The sequence below is a fragment of the Pyxicephalus adspersus genome, chromosome 4 (genome assembly GCF_032062135.1).
Source record: "Pyxicephalus adspersus chromosome 4, UCB_Pads_2.0, whole genome shotgun sequence".
Lineage (NCBI taxonomy): Eukaryota > Metazoa > Chordata > Amphibia > Anura > Pyxicephalidae > Pyxicephalus > Pyxicephalus adspersus.
The window spans coordinates 125,137,647-125,154,886 of NC_092861.1; positions in this window are offsets into that span (position 1 = coordinate 125,137,647).

A 17,240-nucleotide genomic window follows, 5' to 3' on the forward strand; every position below is an offset into this window, starting at 1 on the left:
ATTAAACTTCTTGCTAGTTAAATGGTTGAATAGCATGGTTCAGTAAAATGGTGAAAGGTAACCAATACCATTAAATAAGAACTAAACCCAGTCAATAGTCCATTGTCCCAATTCTCTCTGGGGTGCCACCAACTTCTTCCTCCTTTTTTCTGTATTATGATCTTCAGCCATCTAGATTGGCTGGGCCGGGATGGGATGGGATATCATTCAGTATCCTCAGGGTAAGGCAGGATTGCCAGGTTTCCCTGAATACAAGCAAATGCACGGCCCAGCAAAACTTGACAGCTGCACAGTGATCAGACAGGTAAAGAATAGGTATTCAAGAGACATCGTCTGTCCCATTCTGCAGTAAACACCTACCTAATCACCAATTTTCAAAGCTGGTTCCGCTTTAAATTTAGGGAATACTTATAAAACAGGTAATGTGATGGCCATATTCATACATGAATATGGTAAGTGTTTTTTTTCATTAAAAAAAGTATATAAGACCTACCCTGAAAATAAGACCTAGTGTGTTTTTGGAAGCCCAAAAAAATATAAGACAGTGTCTTATTTTCGGGGAAACACGGTAATTACATACATGAATAATTAAAATGCAGATGTGCCAGCTACTACACAGCCTAAGATAATGCGCTAGTTTATTCTAACAGCGATGCACGGACAAAAGTAGCTTTTATCGGTCACAGCAGTGATGAAGACAAAGTACAGTAAAGAAAGCTGTAATAATTCCTAGAAGGAGAACTCCATACTTCTGGAAGTCACACTGTTCATCTGTCTACCAGTAACAGTTATGAGGCCACATAAAAATGTAGTATTTAGGTCCTGTGAGAAGAGAGGAAACACGGGGAGATCAAACCATGTTCCTACCCTACATGGCAGTCCACTCATAAATTAAGCAGAAAGTTTCCAGAGTCTCGAATATCTCATAAAACAAAAAATGTAGTTCAGTGACTTTGATCCAACCCTGTAGTGATAGATTTAATGCCTTGCTAATATTACTACAATAGAGATGGTACAAAAACATTAAACCAGTAATGTCAGGTACCCTGGGTGCCAGAGAGACCCGAGAGATGCAACTGCACTCAAAAGTCATAAATATTACCATATATAATATTATTAATAAACAGGATTTATATAGTGCCAAAATATTACACAGCGCTGTACATTAAATAGGGGTTGCCAATGACAAACAGATACAGACACAGGAGGAGTAGAGGACCCTGCCCCGAAGAGCTAACATTCTAGGAGGTGGGAGGATATATACTGAACTTGATAAGATGGCAGTAGAATTAGACGATCTCAGGTGCTTGCTAGTCAATGTACCCAATGGTTGGTTCAAGGGGGCCATTAATATGTGCCTTGCCTATAGTATTTTACAGTTTGTCACTTTGCCTTGCTGACCGATAACTCTTCAAATGTTTCATATCACACTTATCATTCCTATAAAAGAAAAGGAGGTATATTTATGAAGCAACAAACCTGACATTCATCAAACATTTACTGCAGGTAAATCATTACAAATATTAAAAAAAACACATGCAGATAGCAGTGAATGTTTGATGAATATCATATTTACAGCTTTATAAATCTACTCTTACTGAAAAGTCTGTATGGAATGTTAATTGGATATAAAGCTGATCTTTTGTCAGTAGTGTCAGTCACACACCCCTAGCACCAGCATGCAGATTATTGTCACAATTAGCTGAACATTGATTCTGGGTCAGTGATTCAGAAGGTGTTAAAGGCGGAATATCAGAACACCAACCAGACAAGCTGTATTTTGTACGAACAGGTGAGAAATGGCAGTGGAAGGTCCACTAACCCAACCTGACCTTGGATGAAATAATATTCTATTCTAAGTTTATCATATGAATATTATTAAGTAGGATTTATATAGCGCCGACATATTACGCAGCACTGTACATTAAATAGGGGTAGCAAATGACAGACAGATACAGACACAGGAGGAGAAGAGGACCCTGCTCCCAAGAGCTAACAATCTAGGAGGTGGGGATGTGAAGACCATGGTGTATATCTCGCATGCATGACTAGTTTAAAGAGATACAACTAAAATTGTTTGCTTTGGCTTTGCTGGCATTTATGGCAAATATTTCAGGAAACAGCATGATCTTATAGAGATTTCTTTAAGACTCAAAGTCCTGTACATACAGCACCGTTCTCCTCTATGGAAAGGGGAGGCGGGGAAAGACGACGCGGCACCCCACTGTGCTCTCTTCCCTTCACTTGCATTACAATCGTTCAACATCCGTGGATCCGCTAGGACAATTGTTCGGACGATGGACGAGGAGCCCTGTACACACACAAGATTAGCTTCTGATATTAGCCCTGAGCCGATTATCGGACGAGAACCATTGCACGTGTGTACGTAAGCCTTACTGTAGAATAAGAAGGCACATCCTACATAAGGGCGACAAAGTTTTCCTAAATTTTAAAGTGAAATATTGATGAGCAATGACTGGAACATGCATAAAGTTAGCTTTGCTGGCAGAATCAATGCAGATTTATGAGACTGCATGGACAGCAAGAGAAAACAGAAGCTCCAGATGCACCTTCAATTAAGTCCCTGTTTAATGTACAGCACTTCTTAATATTTTGGCGCTTTATAAATCCTGTATAAAACTGCTGCATTTTTGTAGGCCAAAGTTTTACTTTAACAAAACAACTATAAAGCCAGAGTTGTCAGCTGCCTAATGCTGATGAGAAGAAGCACTTTTACATAAATCCTCTCCTGCATAGGATCAAAGCTACTTCTCTTTATAAATTAATCATCACACATACCTGTCACAAAAACCATAAGGTCTAAAAAAAAAAACAACGTCTCATTCAAATTTTAAAATATACAATAACTTCTATACTATGAAAGCTTCCAAAATGAGGCAAACATATCAGTTCTGTTAGATGGAACCTGGGAGATGACCTAGAAGTTTCTGAGGTTGGTGTAAAAGCTACCAAGTATTTTGGCATCAAACCTAGTCTAAATTGTGTGGGTGAAGTGATCCACAAGCAACTAAGTCTTCCATGTACAGAAAAGGGCTTCTGCGTCTCCAATATTAATCTTGAAAGGCTTCATTCTTCCTGGGTATAGCACAAGAGAAATACTCATTCGCCATTTTATTTACATGGACTATAAATTCATTAAGATTGGAGTCAAGTTATCTGGATAGAGATATATATTAAATTCAAAAACATGACTGTTCTCCCCAACTCGTTTTAACTGGGCACACTACCCGGCACTTTTTAGTGACCACCGGGCTGTTTTTAGGTGGGTACTGACAACTTGGGTCACAATACAGGGGCTGCCACCCGCTTACAGCTTCTTCCCACCAAGCTTTAAAAAACAATTCTGGGGAGAATACTGAATAATCAAACAATACCTTACTTTACAGCATTCTTGTTCAAGCAAGGGCCAGCTTTTAAATGTAATTTTTCAGTCATAGGAAATCTTCCAGAACCAAACTTAATTTCCAATGCTTTCTTTTCGTTGCTATAAACTAATGGGCAGTGGGCTGTCACATAATAGATTTCAAGATACACTTTTAATAGTCACCAGTAAAAAGAAACTGGTTCTGCTTTGGTGATCACCCACATTGTACTCCCCAGCCTCTTTTAGCTGGGTGCACCACCCGGCACTTTTCAGTAAATACCCAGATGTTTTTGGATGGCTACTGAAGAGTTAGGTCACCGTACAGAGCCTGCCACCCACCTAAAGCTTTCTGTATTTCTGGGCTGAACACTACTAACCCATTACTGTATGTGTGCATGTAAGTGAACCTAAGCTCCAGGATCATATAAATAAACAAGGGATGCCAAACGCCTTAAGCTGCGTACACACTTCCAATTTTTATCGTTGGAAATGAACGACGAACGAACGACGAACGACAGATTGGCCAAAAATCGTTCGTAAAAAAAGTAACCAACGACGCCGACGAACGAGGATAGTCGTTGGAAATGAACGACCGGACCGGCGGATCGGATTGGACGACGATCGTTGACCATCTATCGTGTGTACGGTCGTTCAGTGATCGTCCATGGTCTGAGCATGCGCGGTGAACGAACGTTCGCTCACTTCCTGTGGTGCACGTCACTTCCTGTATCGTTCAAACGATCGCATCTATCGTGTGTACAATATCTTTGAACGATCGTGTCGTTATCTGTATGTACAGGATCGGTGCCATACAATCGTTCGCAGATATCGTGCAGGATCGTTCGTCGTTCGTTTACCAACGATAAAAATTGGAAGTGTGTACGTAGCTTTAGGCTGCTTCAAAACTTGTAACAAACCCCACATTGGAAACTTAGAGATAACAGCTGATGCTCCCCTCACTAAACCACAATGCTGCCTTCCTCCACATCACATCTCAGTAACTGTGTGTGGGCTGGCTGGAACATTTAACATGTTAATAAGATGGATATTTAAAGCAGCTGCCACAATTTGCCAGAACCAAAAAGATAAACCCACACTTGAAAGAACAAGTAGACATTTCAAATACGTGTCAGCGGATTACTGCCTATCATTATAGCATTATTTGTAAAGGATCTGCTGTCAGGCAATTCACATCGATGATTGCACTAAAATACACATCCTCTGTATGATCGGATCCATAGGTGAGCAGCTGGGCGACAGGCTGACATCACACCAAAGCATCTGTTATTTTATTGTACCGGCAACAAAGTCGGATGACACAGCCGGGGTGAAAAGAACATGCTGCTTCCAAACATACAAGCAGGCCTAGATCACGAATCTGTAAAAAAAAAAAAAGCTTAGCTGATGTATTTGGAACATTTACTGTGAATGCATTTAAGAAGACTAAATATTACAAGCAAAGGAGAAGCCACTTCTATAGTTTATAAATTACATCTATCTATATAAAACACGACACAGGCAAACGATGATAACACCATACATTTCTCTCAGCGATTATTACAATTTATTGTGAAAAAGAAGTCAGTTTACAAAAATTTCCTTTAGCAGAACACAAAGAGTGATTGTAGCAGGAAAGCACTTCCGCACATGTGATGTTTTGTTGTTGACCTCACAGGGGTCTATTAGGATTTTTATATCATTGGAAATATATCACACCCAGTGCTAACGCCGATTTGTGATCATCATCATGGGTGGGTTTTAGGAACAGAACAGCTGCCCAGTAATAGCTTGCCAGCGCAAACTTCTTTCTGACAGCCACCTTGAAGCCAACCAGCACTGGATCAAGAAATAAACAGAAGAGGAGTTATAGAATTCTTATTGGAACTGCTGGATCACCAAGAGTCGTGGGGCTCTGCTACATTAGGGTGCCCTAATCATTGAATGGAAATGCAGAACACCAACACGTGCTGGCGCTGCATAGGGGCTACAACTGCTCCTATGAGTATGTAGTTGTCTTGCCGTAATACAAGTATGCAGATCAGGAAAAGGTACATATCAGTGATCAGTCCACTACTCGAAGTATTGAAGTAAGAGTGTAAGCACGGCAGCCAAGCAACCACCATGTTCATACAGCAGCCACCTTCATACTTTTCTTACTATATCATTTACTTGTTTAACAAACTGCTTTTCTATGCAGAATGACCATAAACAAACACCAAATTCTCTTTTCAGTTTTTAGAGACACTGTGTTTGTGAAAAGGCCTTCCACTTGGAATATATCATTAACACAGTCATATGACCAGATGCCTGCTGGACTCAAGAATTGGAGGCAATGACAAGCTCCTTCATAGCTGGTAGCACTACATATTTTGCATTGATAGCATCCAAGAAGCATCAGAGGATCATTAGAGAAGTGAGCATCAGAAGGTTAGGAATTTGGGGAGGTAACAGTCCTTTCACATACATTGACACTTCACCCTGAATGAGCAAAGGAATATGTCTCTATATAGAAAAAATTTAGAACAGTTTAGTATACTTTCTTGTATGACTTTCACACTTTTTCTTTCAACCTTGTTCTTCCATCATATTAAATTTGAAAACCTAAAGCAGCCAAGAGGGAGTTCTCAGTGCAATTACTCTGTCTCTCTTAACAGCCACACAGGGGGTGCATTGTTTTCAATGAGTCAGCCACCTTACAGACTTGCACAGGGTAGAGAAATAAAAAAAGAACCTGCTTATAAAACAAGTCCATCACATAAGAATATTTCAGCCAACTCAAAACGGACCCACTCATTCCTGTAAAGAAATGGGGAGAAAAGGGTCATAAATCAGCCATTTTCCTATAGTTTGTATTTGAAAATTGCAGGCTGGGTTTTTATTGCAGAAGGCACAGGCGATATCACCTCTGTAATAAAACATGGGCAGTTCAGTGTAGACTCCTGGTTACTCTGGGTATCCAGCACCAAATGTTATCTATATTAGAGAAGGTTGAGAACATAAGTATAAAATAAGTGATATCTTTTAATGACCATACAAACATAAAACATTTTACAATAAGCAGAGCAATATAATTAGCTGGGAGGCGAATGACTACAGCGCCAATCACTGTATCTCAGAACAATCTCATTACATAACCCGCGCTATCAAATGTCAATGTGAATGAAGACACCACGGAGATTAAGGGGTAAGAGGACTACGGGGAAAAGCTGACAAGTTAGTCACTTCAATAAATACATAATCAGAGAAGCAGATTGTCAAGGTAGGAGCTCATTTGAAGTGTTTGGTGGATATTTAGAGCAAAGAATAAATCAAACAACAGATATCATATCAAAGCAGTTCAGGTGGCAGAGCTTGATAATGTGCTAAATGCTTGTGTTCTTCTTGGTTTGCTTTGACCTTTTGTATGGTCAGCATTTCCTTTTTTGTATACAAATGTATTTGCTACTAAAATGTCATTGTACAGAAGCAGAGAAAAGTCTGAATTCTGCTTGCGTGTCCTCTTCGCCTATCTGTAGGTAAATTTGCAAAGTAAATGTGTATCAGCCTAAAGCAATGGGGAGAAGCAAACACAGATTTCAACACGTCAGGAACTGAAGTACAAACCAGAGTAAAATGTTAATCAGTAGCCTTCCGTCATGTCAACAGCTTATTATGAATCAATATTTCACTGTCATTTTATTCCTGGGTTTTTATAGCACTAATTTTATATGTCATTTTGGCAAAATGACACCAAAATTTTAGCATCATTATTTGTCGTAAGGAGCTTACAATCTAATGTCCTTAACACAGGCATGCATACACTAGTGCTGATTTTGGAAGAAGTTAGTCACTGGCAAGACTGAAAAGACACATAAAATCAGGAAGGGTTAAAGTCCCTAATTTTATTGAATTCTGTCCGTGTGCCATTAGATTTCCTTATGATTTCTCTCTAAAAGATGCTACAGGAAGTAAGGGGTAATGCCTCCAAAGTAAAGGAAGTATCACTCTTAGGTATCAATGAACAGGTGTCCCCATCTCTTGTCTTGTTCCAATTCCACATTGCAACAGTATCCTGCAATCCAGGATTAAGAACAAATGCTTCAATTTACCATGTAAAAACAGAGGAACTTCAGCAAATGAGCAGGCTTAATTTTTTTATTTTCCTGGCAGCATATACTTATCAACCTTTCACTTCCCCGGCGGCTCTATTGAGCTATGCGTCACCGAAACCATTGTTTACACAGATTGGCCAAGCACGGTCACATGGAAGGAGTCACATGCTCCTTTAACCCTGAAGTTCCAGGTATCTCCTTCAGTACAAAGCAGAAGAGAAGTTCTTGGTGAATAAGGTGCAATGGGAATGCAAGAATATACTACTAGATATATGGAAATAAAGTCTTCTGCTTTTATTCCAACTCAAGTTACTTTGGTTTGCTTGCTAGAGTGGACAAAATATCATTTATCCAGATGTTACAGATGTAACATTTAAAGCGCCCACAATTGTGGACTTTATAATTAGGACAATATGTGCACTCTGCATGACGTCAGTAGATATATAATCACACGATGTCTATTGTATAATTACGGCTTTATCTACCTGTTGTAAAAATCAAATGCAGAATCACCTGGCCTTTCTTAAGGAAGGTCAGAAACCTATCCCAACATAATCATACACTAACACAAATGTACTGCTTTGACTTCTTTCTAAAATAACTCCCCGATTTCACACCAGTAACAGGTGGAGAAGTGTAGGGAGGCCATGCCACAGAAGCCATCTGTCCAACATAGACACCAAGCAGCTGTTTGCTAGGACTGTCATGGAGGAGGTCTTGATTAGGGCTCTGTGCAAAAAATCTATACCATGTGCAAAAAGAGACCATGTAAAGAAAAAAAAAAAAAAAGGCTAACTCAGGACAGGAGACATTTGCTAGAAACATTCTGTGCTGGTAATGATCCCACACAATATAACATTGAAGGCTAACAGAAGGAAGGGCTGGTTAGAAAAAATACTAAACAACTTTTTAAGACCTGAGATTCCTTTCAGATGAATAGAGGGGATTAAATGGAAACAGTGTTCTAATGTTTATGAATAATAGCAAAACAATGCTTTTACAAGGTGTTGCATATAAAGTTAGATGATAGTGACACACAGAGAACAAAATTAAAGAACACAATACTTCTACAGTCACCTACTGAAGAGGAATTTTTAAAACTAAAGATGCATAGCTTCCCTTTAAAATATCTTGAAGGATATATTATAAATATTTGAGAAACAAGAGAAAAGAGAGAAGAGAAAAGAGAAAAGAGAGAAGAGAAGAGAAAAGAGAGAAGAGAAGAGAAAAGAGAGAAGAGAAGAGAAAAGAGAGAAGAGAAGAACTTTAAGGTTATTAAGATATGGTTAAATGTGCTAAGTAAACATCTACAGGAAAGGAACCAACTACCTTTTTGTGGATTCCAAAGTTGGCTGGACAGAAAAAGGTAAAAAAAAATCCATTAAGGTAATACATGTACACCTGTCCTTAGAACAAGCAAGAAGCAAAGAAAACGAAATGATCAAACTCTCTATGCTCTTAATTTGTTCTGTAATCAGTAACTCAACATACTCAAGCCAGGGCACACACATAAGTAGTGACAAATATATTGGCGATATGTAAAAAAAAAAAAAGAAAAAGATTAAAAACAAACACACACCTATACATATAAACACACACATACAGCAACTACATGACCCACTAGATATCCTTGGCAGATATTCACACCAGGTGATATACAAAGCCTTGTCACTGCCTATAGAAACACAACAAGTCTTCTCAATACTTTAAATAAACACGAGAACACAAAACACCCAGAAAACAATAGGATTCCATACCTCTATTTCACCCATAAAGGAAACCGCTTTGAATTGCACAGTGAACAAAATATCCAGAGAAAATGTAGCAATATCCTTTCGCAAACCTGCTGGCATGCACAATATCCTGATTGCCTGCTTTTCTTTTACTTATGTGTTTGGTGAGGCATGCTGACTCAGACGGGTGGGAAGGTGCTATGCAAAACAGGTAAACACCACGCTGCAACCAAGGGGCAGGCTGGCTTCTGACTCATAGCTCATGAGCTTCCACACAATAATCTGTGGCTTCAAAAGGAAGAAAAGGAAGTGAAAGGATGCACGACTTTGCCAACAGCTTCTAACACACACCTCCTACATAGCACAGACAGCGCCGAGTGCTGATGGAAAGCAAGGAATACAAGCCTGGCTTTGTCATGTGATCCGCAATCCAGACATCTTCAAGGGTCCATCTACAAAGGGAGATCAATTTCCAGTCTAAAGCAGATAAAAAATGACTTGTATTTCCAAACAGGTAATGAGATTCTTCAGATAATAAACTCTTACTATTTTACTGTATCATCTGCCATTCTGACACTTTGTATTCATTTTATTCCCTCCTATTACAAAAGGTGAACTTCTATTGTCTGTAAATGTAACAATAAAAACAGAACATGTTACAGCTTATCGTCTCTTAGGGCTCATTTATATTAATGAGTTAAGGCAAAGAGCAGCAATGCACAGATCATAGGATGGGTTGCTATTCATTGTTAATGGCACCTGAAAACAGTCCATGAGAATGCACTGCTGCTCTTTAAAAAACAGAAAATGCACTAAATTAGTGCACAGTGCTTGTGTTCATTTGAATAGGTTGCCAACCACAGTGCATGGTAGCGCAAACAGCAATGCATGTGCATTTAGTAAAGCATACACATTCCCACACATGTCAATGTATTGCTATTTATTCTTATTTGCACGCCACGCGTACAGCAATGCAACAAACAAACTACCATGTGTTGCTGTGTTTTTAAAAACTTTGTGCATGTTGGGTAGTCCATTCAACTGAATATCCTTTACTGACAGAAACGGACACACATAGGTGTTTAAAAACAGAGTTGTGTATAATGAAGCTGCACTAGTTTATTTTTTCTCCTTTATTTTTACCGGATGATCTTACCAGTGATAATTCCTGTCCTATGGGAATCTCACCTAAGGTGCGTACACACTTCCAATTTTTATCGTTCAAAATTAACGACGAACGATCGATTGGGCAAAAATAGTTCGTAAAAAAAGTAACCAACGACGCTGACGAACGAGGAAAGTTGTTGGAAACGAACGACCGGACGACGATCGTTGACCATCGTTCGTGTGTACGATCGTTCGTTGATCGTCCATGGTCTGAGCATGCGTAATGAACGAACGTTCGTTCACTTCCTGTCGTGCACATAGTTCCTCTATCGCTCAAACGATCGTATCTATTGTGTGTACAATATCTACGAACGATCGTGTCATTATCTCTATGTGCAGGATCGGTGCTATACGATCGTTCTTAGATATCGTGCAGGATCGTTCGTCGTTTGTTTTCCAACGATAATAATTGGAAGTGTGTACGTAGCTTTACTTCTATGGAGGGAGAGCATTGTCACCCTAGAACTGAAAGAATGTTAGAACTACAAAACACTGCCTTCTATCATCTCTATACCTATAGAAAGGATTCTGTTTTACACAGAGGCGAGATGAGCTGTAAGAAAAAAAAAAGTTTTTGGGAATACTAAAATGATTGTTCTCATCCACACAATGATATTGCATTATATCCCCCCAAATTTCATGATCGCTCCCAATGTATAGTTTTCCTATAGACAACACATGAAGCTGGGTTATTGAACATAGACTGGACATTATATCTGCACAGGCCAAGCTGACATCTTGATATTGTTATACAGCTTGGCTCCATCTTCATCAGCATTATGTGATATGTACATCATAGAAGAAGCATCTCACGATCAGCTATGTAATTATCTAGTTTCTGATGTATGGTGGAGGGTGTGGACCAAATTACAGCTTAACCCAATACTGCAAACTACAGTAGGGGATTTCCTTCCTTTAAAGCCAAACGTCAGGCAAGCGGCAATTACATGGCTGAAATAAAATGATAGGAGTTTTTTTAACTTGCAGGGGAATTGTCCATTTCTCATTTTTTACAAACAGTCCTGCCAGGCTGATGACCTGTCTTTCATTTATTAGAGTACAGCTTGCTAATCTCCAAAAAAAAAAAAAAAAAAAGAAACAACACTGATGAGTTCATCTCTTGCTCACTTTGCTCTCTTCTACTCCTAGCATGGAGACAGCCTCCCAATATTGTCCGTCCTTTTCCTAGTTTAAGCTTTATTGCAAACATAGGAGGGCTCTCTTACACATAAGAGGCTGATACCAAATCAAGTTCAGTTACATTGACAACTTGCATTAAACAATGTGGTAAATAAAGGTTTATTTATATGCATAATGGCATTGTTTCATTTTATAACTGGAGTTTATCTTTATCATCAGCACAAAATATCTCATATATTAGCTAATCTGACTTCTGAGAACAAGTCTTGCCCGTGAGATCACCAGCACACATAACGTGACATTTTGGGGTATTCCATAGGCCCATCATACTTCCTGTCCCTGAGTGACAACGCTGCACCTCCACAAACAGTACAGAGTGGTCACCATAAACACAACACAAAGTAGTACTAACTGGAACACTAGGTATACATGTGGAAAAAATACATCTGAGAACTGATAAGCCGTAATTAAATCTTTGTGGTTTAGATATACTTTTAACACGAGAGACAAGTGATAAAAGCAGCATTGTGTATGTACGGTGTGACCATTAAGCAATCATTATTAGGAACTATCAGCAAAATTCATATTAAGTAGATTTGCATGATTTCACCTATGGGCGGTTCAATGACAGGACAGGCTTTAAAGTGAAGAAAAATTGAAGATTTGACACCTACCACCAGGACAGGCGCTCTCAGGACAGGGAAATCTTTACATTGGGTCTGATAGGGGTACAAATAGCCTGCCAGAGGCTCTCACCTTTCCCACACTACCTGCAGGTTAGGAGGAAAATGTTTTGGCTGGAATAACAAAGTGAGATGTTGGTGAATAAACAATTTCCCCACAGGCTGATCACAGGTCACACAAGTATGCAAATTGTTTGTAAATATAACTAATAAAATATCATTCCAGAGCTTTTAAATCTTTCGTTTATTTTTCTTTTTCTGGTGGTCCAATTTCTTTTCCTGCCAAAGGAAAAACCCACGTACAGCAGCTCTATTCCAAAGAAAGAAAAGTCACCGTGTCCCCAGAACAAATCTGTACATGGACTGGTTGTTGGCAGAAAGCCACATACAGAAGCCAATACAAATCTTGCTAAGAATGCCTTTCTAATCCTGAAATATGAACAATTGATCTGAAAATGAGGCAGTTTTGTGATTCTTTGACCTAGTTACTGTGCAACACAAATCAAATGAGACTGGAAGACATGGAGCCTGAACATGCGAGAGTGCAAACAATGTCCCTGCCTCATACAGGCCTGGAGGAAGCTTATAAAATTCATTTACAGGGCTATATGTGCAAATCCCTGACCTCAAACATTGTGCAGGCTGAACACGGGTCACAGAAATACAAGGATGTGACAAGAATTTGGTAAATTGCCGGATATCCTGCCACATCACCTCCAGGTACAATTCTGCCAATCCGTTCAAGGGGATTTTCAGACACACTTTAAAAATGTAAAGCTCAGCAAACCTTATCTAAAGCTGATGGCAAATGTACAAATTAGCTCAGCTCTGTATCTATTAACACATCACTAAATGTGTAGAAAGAAGCACTTGAATTTGAATTTTCGCAAAAGAAGCAAAGACTTAAACACCACAAAGGAGCCTATCAGGTATGCTGTGGTGCATTTACTGCTCAGGAATGGGAGTGAGAAGGATCTGTAAGTGTAACTCAAAGCAGAGAAAAAACAGATTTTGTGCCCTTGCATACACAATTCTGTACTGTACGGCAGAGCTGTGGAACTCTGAATGGATAGAAATACAAAATCTTTGTCAATACTAAGAATTAATTTGTTTTTTTATTTTCATTAACCTATAGATTAGAATATGATCTCTGTTTGCACCTCTAGACAGTTCATAAGCAAGGGCATCAATTACTAAAGGAGCACTAACCTACATATGTTAAAGCAGAATTTCGGTTCAGCCAGTCTTGTAATACACATAGTTCTACCACACTTTCTGGTCTGAGAGGCAACATAACCATTTCTTGGTGCAGCATCACACTGTAATGTCATTGTACAAGTAGGCAATTTGAAGAAAATACCTTACGGGTTTATATATTGTAATTGTGAACTTCTTCTTCAAAAAAAAAAAAATGTCCATCGGGTGGCTGGACTGGTCTTGCATAAGCCTCACCTAACTCCACAACTCTTTAGCAGAGCTGTGTCCTGTGCAATGTTTTCCTCACTGGCACCTACATACTGAGACCTTACAGACTTCTATGGGGCCGTTCCACACGACTGAGCTGCATACCAACAATCAAAAAAAACAAGTCACTCATTCTGCGCACAAGTTAGGATGCGGTTTGGAAACAGGAGACCAACTCTGTATTAAACCAAGTATTCAGTCTCTACTGCTGTTTGCAGATGGAAGACCTTTTCTGTATTAACATAGAATATTCACTTTCAACATTTAGGAGTGATGTTAAGATACTAGAGACCTGCCCTGGTTTACACTGAGAACTCTGTCTCCAAAAGGGGACTTTTCAGAACATGGCAGGATGTATGCAGCGAAAGGAGGGAAGGCAGAATATCTTCTCTGCAGTAAAAGCAATGCACTGGCATTTAATAAACGTTGCTGAGATTTCAGAGATCAAATGAAAGACAAAGTGCAATGTGTATAGGCTCTGCTATGTTTAAAAATCTGAACAGGGTCTGATAAATGATGGCTAAAATTAAATGTGGCTTAAAGACCAGAGAAACAAACATGAAACATTCCTTAAGGACGGAAAGACTGGGAATGGAGAACAGGAAAGACGTTTTCTCCAGAGAGAAAATAAAGAAAATATAATTCAGGAAGGAAAAAGGTCACTAATGTAACTCAATACAAAAAAAAAAAAGATCACGTACGTCATGTTACAAGTCATTTTAGGTTGTCTGAGAAGGTTATGCATTGTGTGTTCTGCCATCTTACATAAATCTGCCATCTCCGAGGCTGGAAAGAACATTGGAATGTAAAACTCAAATTTTGTTAAAGCAGAACTAAAGTTCCACTTTTAAAAATCCACGATCAGGCAAGTCATTACTGAAAAAAGGAACGGGTAATGTGCCTTCTGCAAGAATCCCTCCTTGTCTGATCACCCTGGGTATCCGGCAAAAAGCTGAGCTGCGCATGTGCAGAATTGGTTGTCAGGATACCCAGCAATCCTGATTCCCCTACACGTGCCAGAAATGAATGAACGCCTGTGCGCAAGTTACGCCATCTCAGCCAGGTCAATCAAGATGGCCAAAGAATGAAACCAGAAAAAGATGGCTGTGCCCTGCAACGGAACCGGGACAGTTCAGTATTGTGTATTTAGTTCGGCTCTATATGGGGAACTATACTTTTTTTTTTTGTTATTTACACTTTTATGTTTAAAAGTAGCCCATGAGTTTAAAGACCAATGAATGTCTATTTTTATTATTTTTGCAGCCAAAGTGCTGTTTCCCCCACCAAAAGGTCACACACGTCTCACATAACTCCTATCACATGTGCAGTTGACACTTTGTGTTGGCACAGGTGGCACCTTCCTGGGATAGAGCACAAAAAGGTGGCAACAACTGGGCTACACAGGACTGTAAAAAGCAAATAAGACACCCGCACACAGGAAGAAGGAAAAAAAAAATGATGAGAGGGCAAGCAGAAATACTTCATTCCACCATATTAAGGTGTAAATAACACACTGAATGCAACCTAGGAACCAACCAAGTGCAGAAAGCCACTTACTTTCAACGTAATATACTATGTGGTTTATGCAATGTAAAGTAAAACTAAGTCTCTACTAGCAAAGTTTACAAAGGTAAAAAAAAGAAAAAAGAGCAGAGTATGTTTTTTATTTGCAAGTGCTGGCTGTAACCACAGAATGGCTTATTTCAAAGATTGCAGCTTGATTGCACAGTCTCAGAGGAAACACAGCTATAAGTATGAACCATTCCTTGCTTTCTGATTAGTGGGGCCACTTACTTTCTAGTCTAAAACAAATATTACAGGAAACCTGAGATACAAACATAGGAAAGGATAATATCTCCACATCAAACAGATATCCAGCTGACATTTTTCTAGGGCTGTGATCCATCAGGTAAGTCCCTAACTACATTTACCAAACTTAGCTTACATGCAAATAGTTCTGGTGAGCAGACATTATGTATCTAAACAAATGTCCTTTTCTAGTATTACTGATATTTCCCAGCACAGACTTTCAAGACAGACAGTATTTTCACATTGGCAGCTATTAAAAAGAATTCTATTCTGAGCAGAAAGAAAATAAAAGACTCACACTTTTTTTTATTTTGGATAAATTTACTGTGAATTTAGGAATACCCAAGTGACAAATTAAAAAGGGACCTTCAGCTACAAAACTGACAAAATGACGCAGAAAAAAACCCCTCCGGATGCCACCAACTTTCATCCTGTCACTTATCCCACTGATTTTTATTGTGTTGTATCCCCATAAAAAGATTCCTCCCAAAGGAAGTGCATGGAAATCTGTCTAACAGTACAGGCAGTAATACAAACCTGGCAAAAAAATGAACAATACCAATAAACAAATGTTTTGGCCTTAATTATATTTTAACTGTCTACAGATACCGGTAAATCAATGCTTGTGACAGAGGCCTAAAAATAACAGCCTCAGCTTTTAACTATTCCACATGTGCTAATGGAGAACTTACTTCCAGGAGGGAGGGGGCAGGGTAAGCAGAAGGATGCATTTACCAGTATTCCTCTGCTTCTTTCTTGTCTGATCAGCAAACTGGAGTGTATGCTTTGACCCTGTATTAATATTATTATCCAGTATTTATATGGAGCTGACATATTAATCAGCGCTTTACAAAGTCCATAGTCATGTCACTAGCTGTCCCTCAAAGGAGCTGACACTCTAATGTCCCTACCATAGTCATATGTCTTTATTACAGTCTAATGTACATTTTTGGGGGAAGCCAATTAACCTAGCTGCATGTTTTTGGAACGTGGGAGGAAACCCAAGCAGACACGGGGAGAACCTCCAAACTCCATGCAGATAGTGTCCTGACCAAGACTCAAACCTGGGACCTTGTCAGAGAGTGCTAACCACTGAGCCACCGTGACCAAACTGTCCTTCTGCAGTAATAGCCAAAGAGCTGCCCATTCTTATTTCACAAGAGTAGCTGTGCATAACAAGTCTAGATTGTTGTTAACATAGTTGTCAAACAGGTATTTTAACTTTGTATTTAGCTGTCTGCTTACAGTGTATCGTGTTTACAGTAACATTTCAGACAAATTATTTTGAATTTTGGTTAGAGGGGATAGATTCATAGTACCTCTGTCATGTTCTCTGTCATTGGTGGCATAGCTGTCTCAGTGGCAAGAACCCTGGTCTTTGTGGGAACCACAGCCAAGTCACACTATCTGCACAGAGTTTGTGTGGGTTTTCTCCGACATCCCAAACACATGCAGGTAGGTTAAGTGGCTTTCCCTCAGACTGTGCTAATGACTATGGTGGGGACATTGGATGTAAAGGACTGTTAGTTACATGACTATGGACGCTGTACAGTGCTGCACAATATGTTGGGAGAGATCTGAATACAAAATAATATTAATGTTTTTACCAGTTATGTTATCTTGGGGAACATTCCTTTTCTATTATTTCCTGTCCTAGAGACAAGAAAGAAACTAAGAAATCTCATGCAAATTGAGAAAAATTAAGTTTTGATAGTTGTCACCAGAGCCAGCGCTTTTATAAAAGAAGGGGTCACTTATACTACCAATC